This window comes from Musca domestica, unplaced genomic scaffold (assembly GCF_030504385.1).
Source record: "Musca domestica strain aabys unplaced genomic scaffold, Musca_domestica.polishedcontigs.V.1.1 5, whole genome shotgun sequence".
Classification (NCBI taxonomy): domain Eukaryota; kingdom Metazoa; phylum Arthropoda; class Insecta; order Diptera; family Muscidae; genus Musca; species Musca domestica.
Genome location: NW_026712346.1, coordinates 599140 through 615264, shown reverse-complemented (window position 1 = coordinate 615264; position 16125 = coordinate 599140). Strand labels below are relative to the sequence as shown.

General features: G+C 36.1%; 1 long non-coding RNA gene across 1 annotated transcript; it reads left to right on the top strand.

Moving 5' to 3' along the window:
* Positions 1-4719: 4719 nt before the first annotated feature.
* LOC131804842 (uncharacterized) lies at positions 4720-15812 on the top strand. Its single transcript, XR_009343336.1, has 3 exons — positions 4720-7270; positions 9694-14965; positions 15041-15812. It is a non-coding gene; the product is annotated as an uncharacterized LOC131804842 (long non-coding RNA).
* Positions 15813-16125: the final 313 nt, after the last annotated feature.

Genomic DNA, 16125 nt, shown 5'->3' with positions numbered 1-16125 from the left:
CTTAAAAGTATTCATATTTTCGGTAATCAAAAAAAAAAAATCCTAATTTCTTACAATTCGCCTATAAAATCGCCAACCTGTCTATAAACCGCCAAAAAATCGAGATCGTCATATCTGACAACCCTGCTCCTTGTCATAAAAAATCACTTGGGAATTAACATCTAAGTTTAGCTAAAACAAAATTTGTTGGTTTTGTTATTTAACCCAAAAAGAAAATAATTTGACGCTTTGATTGGATTACTTTGTAAGTTCTGTTGAATCAAAAATGTTCTCCAAAGTAGGAACCAATTCACTTAAAGGATGGACAAACAAAATCATGAAAAATCTGCCTAAGATATTCAATATACACCGATCCTAAGTCTAGCAAGCATAGAAGATTACATCCATAGATTAGACAGAACACATTATTTAGAGGTCATTGATTCTTATAGAAATTAATGGGCACATTTAAGCAATTGCGCAGAAAGAAGCAGAAAATAAAGTGAAACTAGAATCTCATATGGCGCAAAAAGGGAATAAGCAATCAGAATTTACACCGTTTTCCAGACTGACGCCGTGTGACACCGATATATTTTGCAAAGGATGTAACAACCGTGTTCTAAGAAAATTAACGAAAACTCGATCATTGAGTGGCGTTGCCGACATGTTGGTGTTTAGCGCGGCTATGGCTCGTCGGATTGGTGGTTGATTCTTGCCACTTGCAGACCTTTTCGGTTGAACAAACAAAACAAAAATCATACCGGACTTTACTCAGAATCTAAAAAGGGGGTAAAAGGAAATCTGAAACATGTCAAGAGAAGAATGAAAGAAAACGTTGACGTAAACTACAATCGAATCCCAAACTTGTCTTTACTTATCACCACAGAAACAGTACTCTTGCCGGCGGACCACCAGGAGATAGCCCTCTTTCCGAGACCGCCTCTCGCCTAGTTATCCCTGTTGTCCCAGATTTGACCCTTAACTTACCACTTTTAGTCCATTTTCACCACATTTTTAATAGTGATTTAAACCGAAGAGATTGATATCCTTTTTAATAAAAATATGTACAAAAATTGTACTATGTTAAATATCGAATGACGGAAGCAATTCCTGAACAATTTTACATGTTATTTTTATTATTCGAATCAAAATCAAATCTAATAATAAATTGCAAAAACAAATTAATTTAAAATGTAATCCTTTGTCATTTTCTTCTTTTTTGGTTGCGATTGGGGACGCCAAAAATTAGAGAACAATAAAAGCAGCTTATATTTGAAGTTGAATTGAATTTGCCGTAGCCAATTGGGAAGGTACCAAGCCACGCTGCACAGTGGTCGATATATTTTTTGGACATTAATGGCTTTAAAATAATTTCCTCCTCCGACAATTACCCGATTGGAAGCAGTGTATTATCTATGATGGTGGCCCCATGTAATAGTAATTTATGCATAGATGGAGTCATATGATGCCAGTCGTATAATTCCACATACAGTTGCGCGGTGTTGAAGGCATGTTCTTTGAATTTTTTTGTATTTATTTTGTGTGCACTTGAAATCGTCTCGAATAAGATTTTAAATCTATGTATTAATTCCTGGTTAATGCCTGTTATGTCCTCTTATGAGTGCTTGGAGCGGGATCAAAGAGCAATTGTTTCATTGGTCTTGGAAAAAGATTTTCTATATTTACTAGCCTTTGTTGTTGAACTTCCAATTTCTTTGAGCAATTTTGGGGCATTTCGTTGTCCACTCGTTTGCAATACCACTTGTGCAGCATGTAAAATCATTTCACCATCAACATTCGTTCGAATTTCCTCAAAACTTAGAGAACAAAAATGCTCGGACGACCTGGTTGATTAAGCGAATGCACTGGTATTTCAAAAGTGCTTTCCAGCCACTTCTGGTTGGTTTTCATAAAAACTTCTTCAACTTAATACGCTTTTAGCCATCTCAGTTTAAATTCATGTATGATGTGCACAAATTTATGCTTGAGACTCTTCTTTCTCTCCACAGTGTCTTCGCAAGACAATAGCAACTAATTTTCTAAAGACTCCAATTTCTCATCCAAACTTGGAAAATTTTGATGTTGCATTTGCTCAAATAGACATTTACGGGTCACTGTTTTCACTATTTTTCATATAAAAAAATGGATTTTTCTTAATTTTTTTTTTACCAAAATAATTTGAGGTGCTCTATTTAATAGATCTGCGCGATTCTGTGGCTACTGTTTTTTGATAGAAATGATAAATGTGTAACGTATTCAATAAACAAAAAAATATTATCTGGATGAACCTGGAAACATAACAGAATTGCTTTTGTAATAAAAAAAGGATTTTTTCTAGAAAAAAGGGGGTATGTTTAACTAGCGGAAAATAAAAGGAAGGCTACAAATAAAAGATAAAACTTTTATTTATTTAATAGAAGCTTACCTGAGCTGTAGGAATCACTATCACTTTTACTTCACTACACAACTTAAAAAAATATACGTATCAAGTCAACGATACAAAAAAATATTAATACTAATAAGTCCTTTCTTATCTTGCCAAACATTACTAAACGATCTTAGCACGACATTATTTACCTTACTTGACGGTAAGTTCGAGTACTCCTGTTCTCCTTTTTTCAACTATATGACTATACCTTCAGCTTTGTACGGAATGTCGGATACGATAGTTTGCAAATACACTGAGGTGTATTTGTTCTTTTGTCTTCTGGCTTCCAGACCAAAGTATCGTAAGGCGGGTGAAGGACTGATCTGCGACCTACTGTACAATAGTTTCTTGGCCCGAGCCAAAGTGCGAACGGTTACTGCTTCACCGCGAAAGAAGAATTGCACTAATGGCCAAAGACAGGTGACTGCTACGGATGCTCAGACAATCACTAGAGCGGTAAAACCGGAGTGCTTCAATTTGTAATTTTACTTCGAAATTCTGATATCTGCTTTTAGAGTCTAGAAGATTGGACGCCTGTTCGGACGAAAAAAAAAAAACAGACGGGGTTCCGAACTGTACCATTATCAAATATTCTAGCCGAGACTTATAGAGGGACTACCGTCAGCGCTTCAGGATTAAAGGTAAGATGTTTTAATTCAATTTCATAGTTTGCTCTGAAAAATGAGAAACAGCTTCGTTTTTTATAAGCGTAAATATTGTATTTTATTACAAATTTTAACCAAACAACTTTGTAAGTATGGCTTGACATTTTATACCCATTTTTAAACCCTCCACCATACTATGGAGGGTATATTAACTTTGCCATTCCGTTTGTAACTCCTCGAAATACTCATGTCAGACCCAACAAAGTATATATATTCTTGATCAGCGAAAATTTCTTAGTCGATTTAGCGATGTCCGTCTGTCTGTGGTAATCACGCTATCTTTCGAATGAATTGAGATAGAAGGCTAAAATTTTGCACACCTGTTTATTTTTCCAGTAGGCAGGTAGGCAGTTAATTTCGGCCATGTTGGTCTACGTTTTCAAATAGCCCCATATAACAGTACCTCTCGATATTCGGTATTTTGATGATTTTAGAGACATTATTCACCGGAATTGAATTGTATTTGAAGTTCATAATGGATACTACAACCTAAGATAGAAAATTGTCTATGCAGGTAAACGTCTTCGTATAGCCCCCATATAATGGTACCTCCCAATATTCGGTATTTTGACGATTTTAGCGTCATTATTCACAGAAATTGTTTCAAATTACGTATTTAGAGTTCGTAATGGGAACTACAGTCTGTGGCAGAAAATTGTCTATGCAGGTCCAAGACTTCAATTAGGATTATTTCTTCTTTGACTGGAGAAATGTATCAACCTTTACCCATACACTCATAAAATAGAACTATCCTACAGCTAGTATAAACTTGGGAATAATAAAAAACACTTAGTAAATAGATATTCAGGTTAGTCCTCTTAATATTATATCTTAAATAATACTAATAAAAATGTCTCCAATTCAGGCAATACTTTCAACTTAATTCAACTGGATCTTCCGGCACTCTTGCGAATTTTGAGTGAGTATAGGACAAATTTAAAATTAAGGTAGCTTTAAGTTAAGTTAGAATTAAGAGTTTATTTTAAATATTTTCGTGTAGACGTTGTGAGTTAATATTTCATCCTGGGATCTCCGCTTTAATTTAAACCTTTATTGAATTCTACCTCTTTACTAATATATGGTTTACCATTATCAGACACAATTACTTTTAGGGTTCCAAATTTATGAAGTACTTCACTAATTAAAAACTTTACTACATTTCTGTAATTTTCTTTGGCCATGGCCCTTAGCAAGACATATTCTGAAAGGTGGACTACCAGAATGATAATGAAACAGTTTCCCGTTTTGGTTCTAGGATAAGGACCTAAAAAGTCTACATAAATTCATTGGAAAGGCTTTTCTTTAATGGTTTCGTCTCTTTGCAAATTTCCCGATTCTGTACAAAATTTCTAACTTGCGTATTCAGACTTGGCCAGAAAAAAGTACTTTTTTACCCTCCGAGGTGTCTTGTGGAGATCTCCATGAGAGACTAGTAGTGAATATTGTGCTTTTTCAATAATTTGCTGGATCATTTCGCTGGGTACCCATAACTTCAAGGCGAAACCATTTAGATCAGGAAGTTGTGAAGAATTATTTTCGATTGTGTCTATCAAGGCTAACTATTCATCTGTGTTAAAAGCTAAGGAATCAAGGTCGATTAAGGGCTTCACCAGAAAAATCTAATCCATATCATACATTTACAGAGTATCAGGTACTATGTTCTGGGTACTTTTATGGTGCTCTGCCTCAAAGGAACATGTCCGCAAATGTAGACTCCGTCAAGCTAACCTTCCGCTCAGATCTCGATGTGAAATGAAAAAAAACTACTGTGGTCAGTTATAACTGTGAAGTGCATCAACTCAATATATGGCCATTACTTTTTAATGGTCATCACCACCGCCAAACATTCCCTCTTAGTCACATAGTAATATCTCATCGTCTCATTGAAACAATATAGCTCCTATTCCTAAGTCTGAGGCATCACACTGGACCTTGAAGCGTTTGGTAAAGTCCGGGTGTGTTAGGACGGGGATACTTATAAGAGCTTCCTTCAATTTTTTCAAATGCCACCTTGGCCTCCTCTGTGAGCGTGAATCGTTTTCCTTTTTTGAGGGTTTCGAGTCGCAATGGTGACAAAGTCGACTATAAAGCTTCGATACCTCCCTGCGGTACTCATTAAACTTCTCTCCTGGTTTACTATCGTTTCCACTTTTGCCGGATCAGTCTTCAGTTTGCTACCTCCAGCAATGTATCCCAAATATCTTAGTTCTTTGAAACAGAACTTTGAGCTAATGCTACTTGAAATCACCAGCTAACACAAAACAGCAGTGAGCGACTGAAACTTAAATGAAATTAGCTTTTACATCAAAATGGCTCAGCATCAAAAAAGCAGCATGGCTGCTATGCTTAGCTCGGTTTTTTTTTGCCAAAAAAAAATATTTTTTGAGTTCTGTGCTGCTTATAACAATTCCACATCGCTTGCTTTTAACAATTCCAAATAATAATAAAAAAAACACGATAAAGGAACGCGAACGGAAGAAGATCACCCTACACGGTGGCAATCAATTAATGACACAAGTACTAAGTTCCGAATTCTGGATTTTTGGCTAAAGTCGCTAATCAAACAAGCCATATGAAAATGTCGAATCTGCTTAATTCCCAAAAAAAAAAAACAAACCCAAACTCAAATAATGGCTTCGCTACCGTCTGAACGTACTTTTCCTTCTCGACCCTTTACAAACACAGGGGTAGCTTTTGCAGGATCCTTTAACATTAAAAGTTATTCAGGAGGAGCCTGCTTTATTACAAAAGGGTATGTGTACTTGTTTGTTTGTTTCGCCCCAAGGCTATACACTTAGAACCCACAAGCGATTTGTCGACATATGCGATTCTTGCCGCTTTTTCTAGGTTTATAAGTCGGCGCGATCGTCCGTCTTGTATATTTTCGGACAACGGAACAAACTTTGTGGGAGCGGTTGATGTACTAAAACGAAATAGATTAGCTTTCATGAAAAATATTTAAAATAGAACGATTCAAAACAACTTCACTCAAAATCTGAGGTGTATTTGTTCTTTTGTCTTCTGGCTTCCAGACCCAAGTATCGTAAGGCGGGTGAAGGACTGATCTGCGACCTACTGTACAATAGTTTCTTGGCCCGAGCCAAAGTGCGAACGGTTACTGCTTCACCGCGAAAGAAGAATTGCACTAATGGCCAAAGATTGGTGATTGCTACGGATGTTCAGACAATCACTAGAGCGATAAAACCGGAGTGCTTCAATTTGTAATCTTATTTCGAAATTCTGATATCTGCTTTTAGAGTCTAGAAGATTGGACGCCAGTTCGGATGAAAAAAAAAAAACAGACGGGGTTCCGAACTGTACGATTATCAAATATTTTAGCCGAGACTTATGGAGGGACTACAGTCAGCGCTTCAGGATTAAACGTAAAATGTTTTAATTCAATTTCATAGTTTGCACTGAAAAATGAGAAACAGCTCCCTTCTTTATAAACGTAAATATTGTATTTTATTACAAATTTTAACCAAACAACTTTGTAAGTATGGCTTGAGACTGACATTTTATTTTTAGTCGATTTAGCGATGTCCGTCCGTCTGTGGTAGTCACGCTATCTTTGGAAAGAATTGAGATAGAAGGCTAAAATTTTGCACACCTGTTTATTTTTCCAGTAGGCTGGTAGGCAGTTAATTTCGGCCATGTAGGTCTACTTTTTCAAATAGCCCCATATAACAGTACCTTTCAATTTTCGGTGTTTGGATGATTTTAGAGACATTATTCACCGGAATAGTTTCAAATTTGGTATTTGAAGTTTGTAATAGATACTACAGCCTAAGACAGAAAATTGTCTATGCAAGTCCACGTCTTCGCATAGCCCCCATATAACGGTACCTCCCAATATTCGGACGATTTTAGCGTCATTATTCACAGAAATTGTTTCAAATTACGTATTTAGAGTTCGTAAAGGGAACTACAGTCTGTGACAGAAAATTGTCTAGCATGTCCAATACTTCGATTAGGATTATTTCTTCTTTGACTGGAGAAATGTATCAACCTTTACCCATACACTCATAAAAAAGAACTATCCTACAGCTAGGGAATAATAAAAAACACTTAGTAAGTAGATATTCAGGTTAGTCCTCTTAATATTATATCTTAAATAATACTAATAAAAATGTCTCCAACTCAGACAATACTTTCAACTTAATTCAACTGGATCTTCCGGCACTCTTGCGAATTTTGGGTGAGTATAGGAAAAATTTAAAATTAAGGTAGCTTTAAGTTAAGTTAGAATTAAGAGTTTATTTTAAATATTTTCGTGTAGACGTTGTGAGTTAATATTTCATCCTGGGATTTCCGCTTTAATTTAAACCTTTAAGGTATTCTACCTCTTTGCTAATATATGGTTTACCATTATCAGAAAAAATTACTTTTAGGGTTCCAAATTTATGAAGTACTTCACTAATTAAAAACTTTACTACATTTCTGTAATTTTCTTTGGCCATGGCCCTTAGCAAGACATATTCTAAAAGGTGGACTACCAGAATGAAACAGTTTCCCGTTTTGGTTCTGGGATAAGGACCTAAAAAGTCTACATAAATTCATTGGAAAGGCTTTTCTTTAATTGTTTCTGCTTCCATAGGTGGACGAAGGGTCGAATTAGTTGGTTTCGTCTCTTTGCAAATTTCCCGTTTCTGTACAAAATTTCTAACTTGCGTATTCAGACTTGGCCAGAAAAAAGTACTCTTTTACCATCCGAGGTGTCTTGTGGAGATCTTCATGAGAGACTAGTAGTGGATATTGTGCTTTTTCAATAATTTGCTGGGTCATTTCGCTGGGTACCCATAACTTCAAGGCGAAACCATTTAGATCAGGAAGTTGTGAAGAATTATTTACGATTGTGTCTATCAAAGCTAAGTATTCATCTGTGTTAAAAGCTAAGGAATCAAGGTCGAAGAAGGACTTCACCAAAAAAAAATCTACTCCATATCATACATTTACAGAGTATCAGCTACTATGTTCTGGGTACTTTTATGGTGCTCTGCCTCAAAGGAACATGCCTGCAAATGAGACACCGTCAGGCTAACTTTCCGCTCAGATCTCGATGTGACATGAAAAAAAAACTACTGTGGTCAGTTATAACTGTGAAGTGCATCAACTCAACATATGGCCAGGACTTTTTAATAGTTATCACCACTGCCAAACATTCCCTCTTAGTCACATAGTATATTCTCATCGTCTCTTTGGAACAATATAGCTCATATTCCTAAGTCTGAGGCATCACACTAAACCTTGAAGAGTTTGGTAAAGTCCGGGTGTGTTAGGATGGGGATACTTATAAGAGCTTCCTTCAATTTGTCAAATGCCACCTTGGCCTCCTCTGTGAGCGTGAATCGTTTTCCTTTTTTGGGGGTTTTCGAGTCGCAATGGTGGCAAAGTCGGCTATAGAGATTCGATGCCTCCCTGCGGTACCCATTAAACTTCTCTCCTGATATACTATCGTTTCCACTTTCGCCGGATCAGTCTTCAGTTTGCTACCTCCAGCAATGTATCCCAAATAATAGCTAACACAAAACAGCAGTGAGCGACTGAAACTTAAATGAAATTAGCTTTTACATCAAAATGGCTCAGCATCAAAAAAGCAGCACGGCTGCTATGCTTAGCTCGTTTTTTTTTTCCAAAAAAAAATTTTTTTTGTGTTCTGTGCTGCTTATAACAATTCCACATCGCTTGCTTATAACAATTCCACATAATAATAAAAAAACGCGATTTAAACGCGATAAAGGAACGCGAACCGAAGAAGATCACCTTACACGGTGGCAATCAATTAATGACACAAGTACTAAGTTCCGAATTCTGGATTTTTGGCTAAAGTCGCTAATCAAACAAGCCATATGAAAATGCCGAATCTGCTTAATTCCCAAAAAAAAAAAAAAAAAAAAAAAAAAACAAACCCAAACTCAAATAATGGCTTCGCTACCGTCTGAACGTACTTTTCCTTCTCGACCCTTTACAAACACAGGGGTAGATTTTGCAGGACCCTTTAACATTAAAAGTTATTCAGGAGGAGCCTGCTTTATTACAAAAGGGTATGTGTACTTGTTTGTTTGTTTCGCCCCAAGGCTATACACTTAGAACCCACAAGCGATTTGTCGACATATGCGTTTCTTGTCGCGTTTTCTAGGTTTGTAAGTCGGCGCGATCGTCCGTCTTGTATATTTTCGGACAACGGAACAAACTTTGTGGGAGCGGTTGATCTACTTAAACGAAATAGAATAGCTTTCATGAAAAATATTTAAAATAGAACGATTCAAAACAACTTCACTCAACATCTTACTCCGAAATTCATTCCGCTTGGTGCTCATTTAGGTGAAAGAATCTTCACGAACTTCACAGAAGAACTAAGTGGAAATATGAATAAGAGAATGTCAAAAAAGGAGATTTTATCGTCGTAAAAGATTATAGGTTGGCTCCGCATGAATGGAAGTTAGGTCGCATTGAAAAAACTTATCTAGGAAGTGATCAAAATACCAGGGTTGTTGACATACCGACACCAAGTGGCAACATTAGCAGACCCATAACAAAAATTGTCAAATTGTTTTGCGACTGACTAGACGTATACAGATCCAACAAAAAATTTGTACTCGCATCTCGTTGTTTTTTCAGATATGGCTGCCTACTTGCCAACTCAAAACTGGAGAAAAGCCGAACGCAGACCCAGCCCTAGCACTGCCACTCGCCGAACAGTATACAGCTCAAACAGGCCAACGCGCCGAGACGAAATGACGCCCACTTCCACCGACAGAAGACAAAGAAGCCGATCAAGTACCCGAACCAATCCCCGCTTTGAGCGACCATGTTTCTGAAAGTTCTCGTTTGGATTATGTAAAGAGGACCATGCCTTAAGTTCTTGCAACAGACTCTCTTTCAATAATACGAAACGTTTGAGCGGAGGGGCTACTGCTGAAATTGTCTCACTCGTAGTCATTTGGCTCCCGACTGTTCCTCCCTAGCCGGCTGCCGACGATGCAACATTCGGCATCATACTTTGACTTGAGTTATGCAGGGCAGTATTACTATCAAAATTAGCAAAATCAAATGTAACTAGCCGATTCTACAATCGTGTTAGCATGGTTAAATAACCTCCTTGTCATTGGAGCACATTTGTTGGAAATAGAGATAGATTGCCGATAATGTTGGTCAAGAAAAATGGAGACATATTGATTCGGAAAATAATCCAGCTGATATTGCGAGCCGTGGATGTTCGCCTGCAGAGCTAAAGATTAGTGATCTCTGGTGGCCTCAATGGCTCAGAATGCCATTGACAAATTCAACTTGTTTTTAGGGTTTTCTGAGATAAATCTGATCCAGGGTCAATAATTGCTCTACACTCCGTAAACTTTATAAATGCCAATTCTTCTTGATATTTAAGTATAAAATTTATTTTCATGTTTTTCTGTTTTTAAGGTTTGTTTTAAAATTTTGTTCAGTTTAAGAATGAGTTCAATTTTTATTATTCTAAATTTTAAAAAAACCGCTAATTTTTGTTAAAAGTTTTCAACTTTTAGCCTTTCAGTCTTTTAATTTTGTTTAATATTTTTAAGGCTTACAATTATATTGAATGAAGTTTGGATTTTGTGTTGTTTGTTTATTTGTCTCAACAAAATAAAAAACCATTTGAATGAACTTTTCAAAAAGTAATCCATCACCAAGAACTTTATTGTTTTCCTTTGCTGGTTACTGGGAGCCACATATTTAACCTTCGTCGCATGTCAAGTAAAAAAGGAAAGATTTTCCTGCCAATTTTCGTCAGGAAATTGTGATTGCCATTTTAATGTCATCATTTTTATACCCTCCACCTTGGAAAGGAGGGTATATTAACTTTGTCATTCCGTTTGTAACATCCTTAAATATTCGTCTTAGACCCCATAAAGTATATATATTCATAATCAGCATAAAATTCGATTAACGATGTCCGTCTGTCTGTCTGTCTGTCTGTTGAAATCACGATACAGCCCACATTATTTGACGTAGAGGGCCAAAATTTAGCAGAGCTATTTGCATTGTGTCTAGGATCTTTGGTATTGAAAATATATCGGTCCACGTTCTGGTATAGTCCCCATATAACGGTACCTTCCGTTATTCGGTATTTTGATGACTTATGCCACATTTTTTCACGGATTTGTCTGAAAATTGGTATTTGTAGGTCATAACGGGTCCCTGAGCGTGTGGCAAAACATTGCATGTATAGGTCCACGTTGTGGTATAGCCCCCATATAAAGGTACCTCCCGATATTCGGTATTTTATTTTTTTTTGCCACATTTTTTCACGGATTTGTCTAAAAATTGGTATATGTGGGTCATAATGGTTTCCAGCTCCGGTGGCGAAACATTGCATGTATGGGCCCATGATTTGGTATAACCCTCATATAACGGTACTTCCCGATATTCGGTATTTTGATGGTTTTTGCCACATTTGTTCACTGATTTGTCTAAAAATTGGTATTTGTGGGTCATAATGGGTTCCAGCTCCGGTGGCGAAATATTGCATGCATGGGTCCATGATTTGATATAGCCCCCATATAACGGTACCTCCCGATATTCGGAATTTTAATGGTTTTTGCCACATTTCTTCTAATGTTTCTTTTACCCTAAGGTGGAGGGTATTAAAAGTTTGACCCGGCCGAACTTAATGTTTTTTTACTTGTTCTGTTTTATTTCCCCCCTTCTTATCACTTAGGCAACTGGAAAACTCAGCTGGTTTACGTACAACTGTTGGCAACAATCTTCTTCTTATTGTTGCCATTTTTTAAATGGTTAACCCTTTAAGAGGCGTACACCACAAGGATACAATGCTTGGCCTACTATCCGTGATCTATTCCGAGTTGAAAAGCTCTTTCATTTGACAGGAGAGTTAAGAGAGATAATTAGTAATGTTCCACTTACAAATGACGTTCTCCATTTGGCATTGGAGAATCTTACAGAGCGGTACGAAAATAGAAGGATGCAGGTCAACGCACATATAAAATTGCTGTTTTATTTACCCAATGTAATATTTGATTCAAGTAGCAAAATTCAAAAAATTCAACTTACAATAAATAGTAGAATTCAGACTCTAGAGACTCTTGGTGTAAAAAATCTAAATTTGCTAACAATTTTCAATCCAATACATGGTCTAATTCCCAATCACAAGCGGTTTCAATAAATAAACAAACTTCGAATCAACAGCCAAAGACTCAACATTAACAAAAATTTCCTCTTTGTGCAGCAAATCACTTTATCAGAGGTTGTCCTCAATTCGTAGGAAAGTCATTTAATGACATAATTCATATAGTAAAGATTTCACACCTATGTTATAATTGTCTTTCGTCGTATCATGGCGTAAAAGAATGCAAAAGTCGGTTTGGTTGTCGATCTCCCAATATGAGACACCATTCCATGCTACATATGGTAACGGAAACCCAAAATATAGCTGGAGATGGCGTACGTTCTAGTACCAGTGCTTCAGCTCTCACCACAACAATACAGTCCACATAACCAGCAATTATTATAGCCCTGACCCTTCAAGAGCAAACCATTTTCGAATATAAGAATATATAAAACAGAGGACACTCATTTGACGCCAGAGCAATTATTGACCCTAGATCAAAATCTACATTTATCTCAGAAAACCCTAAAAACAAGTTGAATTTGTCAACCAAAAACCATGTTTATGTTACGAGAATTAGCCAAATTGTCACGTAAACTTCTACAAAATCTTGCATTTTGACTCTTCGTCCTCGTTTAGATCCTAGTATTGAGTTAGACGTATGAGCGCCAGTTTTGAAGACCCTTCCATTTAATTTACCTCACAAAATATCGAAAAGAGTAAACTTACAAATATGATTGGCATTAACTTAGCAACATGCTAACATCAAACAGGATCGCTTGGCTACTAAACTTAGAGTAGTATCTAATGCCTACTGCCCTACTTCAAATTAAAAAAGTATTAACGATAATCTTTTCGCCAATACTCCAACTGTATCTCGTTCTGAAAATATTGAATTGGAGATTCTTCAAATATGTTTAAAATGCACATGTTACCCAAGTATATGTTTAAAATGCAGATGTTACCTAAGTGTACCGACACATTACATTGGATAGAAGTCATATACGATTACAAAGAATTCTGTTTAGAAGATCTCTTACAGACCCAGTGGAAGATTATTAACTTTTAACAGTCACATTCGGAGTGAACTTCGCACTTTCTAGCACTTCGTACTCTCCTGCAATTACCAAAATACGTCAAAGGAACATATCCCAGATCATCGGAAATCATATTACAAAATTTATATGTAGATGACGTCAAAGCGTTAAAATCACGCAGAGAACTAATTGCAGGTTTCGAATCTGCGGATAGATGGATAAAATACGTTCCAACGAAACAGATAGAAATTCATGGATTTCTGACACCTCAGAAAGTTCATACGGCGTAGCAAATACCGCTGATGTAGCAGGTCGACTTAAAGCAACATAATTTGTGGTGGCAAGGACCACAGTGGATGAAATATCCAAAAACAATTTAGCCATCGAATAATAAATCCATATATTGATTTCAATGGCATTATTATTGTTAGAAAATGAAAGACACCCAATATTGTTACCATATACATATATATAGATATAAAGTTACGACTATTGATAGAGTTGACACAAAAAATAACATTGCACGAAGGAAATCAACTCAATCTCGAATTTTATGTTCTGAATATTGGATATTCAAGTTAAAAGTCTTAGTAAGAAAACTATTCATAACTGCAAAGTATGCACACTGTATCGAAAACGTAATCAAAACATGGCTTCTCTTCTGTTTGAAAGAACTTCCCTTACAAGACCTTTCTACAACATTGGGGATCTTTCCACTGAATCTTTTATAGCCGCTTTCATTCGCTTCATAGTTCAAAAAGGATGTCCCTTCTGTGAATATTCCCGAAAAAAAGATGGAACAATATTTATGAAATAACTTAGATCGAAAGCCATAATACAAAACTATCATCAAATTTTAATATGGAAATTGATACCTCCAGGAGCTCCTCACATGGGCGGATTGTGGGAAACAGGAGTTAAGTCCTTTAAAATACATCTTCATCTTTCGAAAGATTTAATACGATACTAATTCGCATAGATTCTTGTCTCAGTTCAGGACCTTTAAGTCCGGCAAGTGACGATCCTAATGAAATAGCTCCATTAACTCCACCGGATTTCCTAATTGTGTCGCCTCTGCTAGAACCAGCAGAACCTGATATATCCGACTGAGATATTCCATGGAAAATGGATGGAAAACTGATTACTTGAATGAACTCAAATAAAGACACAAAGATAACATTTAAGAAGGTGCCTCGTGGTTCTGAAAGACGAATGCGAATCAAGAACTTAATGGAGATTGGGACGCATTGTCTGAACGTTCAAAGGGGTTGGCCTAAATATCAGTGTTGAAGACATCAAAACTAATAGCGGTGTAACTAGTCGACCCATAACCAAAGTTGCCCAACTTTTTACCGACTGACTAGTCGGACCCATTTTAATTAATAAACATGGTACTGACTTTTCCTCACTTACGGATATAGCAGCTTACCTTCCCAATCGCAACTGGGAAGATGACGAGGAAGAGAGACTCACTAACCGACGTCTGCAACGGCAACAACAGTAAGAACACACTGTCCTGGTGCATGAAAGGAACAATGTCAAGAATTGCCTATTAAGAATTTCAACGACTAGGACATTAGTCATTCATCTACCAAAGAAAACGATTTTAAACCTTTAAAATAATGAAAATGCATACAAACGGCACTTGGGCAATAAAGGTGAACATCATCATCACCGATTATTTGTCACGCAGACCCTACTTCGACCCACTTCTCAAATGTTTCAAAAGTGCGTTATATTTTCAATCAAAAATGTATGTGCTATTTATTAAATACTGTAGAATTTATATGTAAGCATTACAATTTGTCATTTCTCTTTGTGCTTGTAGGCGAAGACAGGCTGTCTGTGGCGTTGCAAATCATTTTTAATTATTCGAAGTTTTGTTATGAAGTCGATAGGCACAACATCCCCCGTCGTGACCGTCAACAGTTAAAAATGCTACAAATGTTAGAATAAGTGGCAAATAAATTATCAAGATAAAATGCACAGCTTTGAAAACTATAACTTAATATAAATTACAAATTGTACTATTACTTACCTTAGTAAATTATAATACTTACCTTTTCTAAAAAGTTGTTAATAAACCTGAAGAAAAAAATTAAAACAATTCATTTTGTCGAAAAAAAACTAAAAAACATAAGTGTGAGTGGAAAACAGTTACTTTTACCACTTCCGCTCTCCTGCTCACCTAACGCCATAGCCTCACTTCCAACAACACTGCTTTCACAAGCGTTTTGCACATTTTCACCTTCAATCTCCACATTCTTCATTCTAGGTTTCCTTCCTACTCACTGTCTAACCGACACAAAATGAGGGAATCCGGCATCATTGTGCTATCCTTTTCGGTCATTACTTATGGCCACAAACATATATACGCCCCTTTCTGAGGTGTCAGAAATCCATGTATGAAGTTAAAAAAAATAATAACATTTTTGAGCTACAAATTAAAAGCTCCTCAGCACAAATGTGCTTAAAAATTAAAAGCAAACATAAATACTAATAACTTATTGTAAAATTGTTTAATTATTCGCCACAATAAATAACGAATGCACAAGAAATAAGTTTTCGATCAGCTGTGTGACGGATAGTGTATTCAGAATATTGCTGCTAACTAAATCCAATAAAAGCAATATACAAGATTTAGGAATAAATTAATATTTATTTGAACACTTATTTTTCAATATTAATAAAATTTAATCATAATTCTTATTATATATTGTTATGTAAGCATGAAATTATTGATGGATTATTATTGTTATTTATAGTGTAATCGCAACCATTGGCATCGTTTTAATTAGTAGAAAATAATAAGCTTTTAGACTAAAAATAAAACATAGAAAATTGTATGTTAATAACATAATGAAGTTCACATAAAAAGTGCTTTATCATCGCGTTTTCTGTAATGTTATTTGT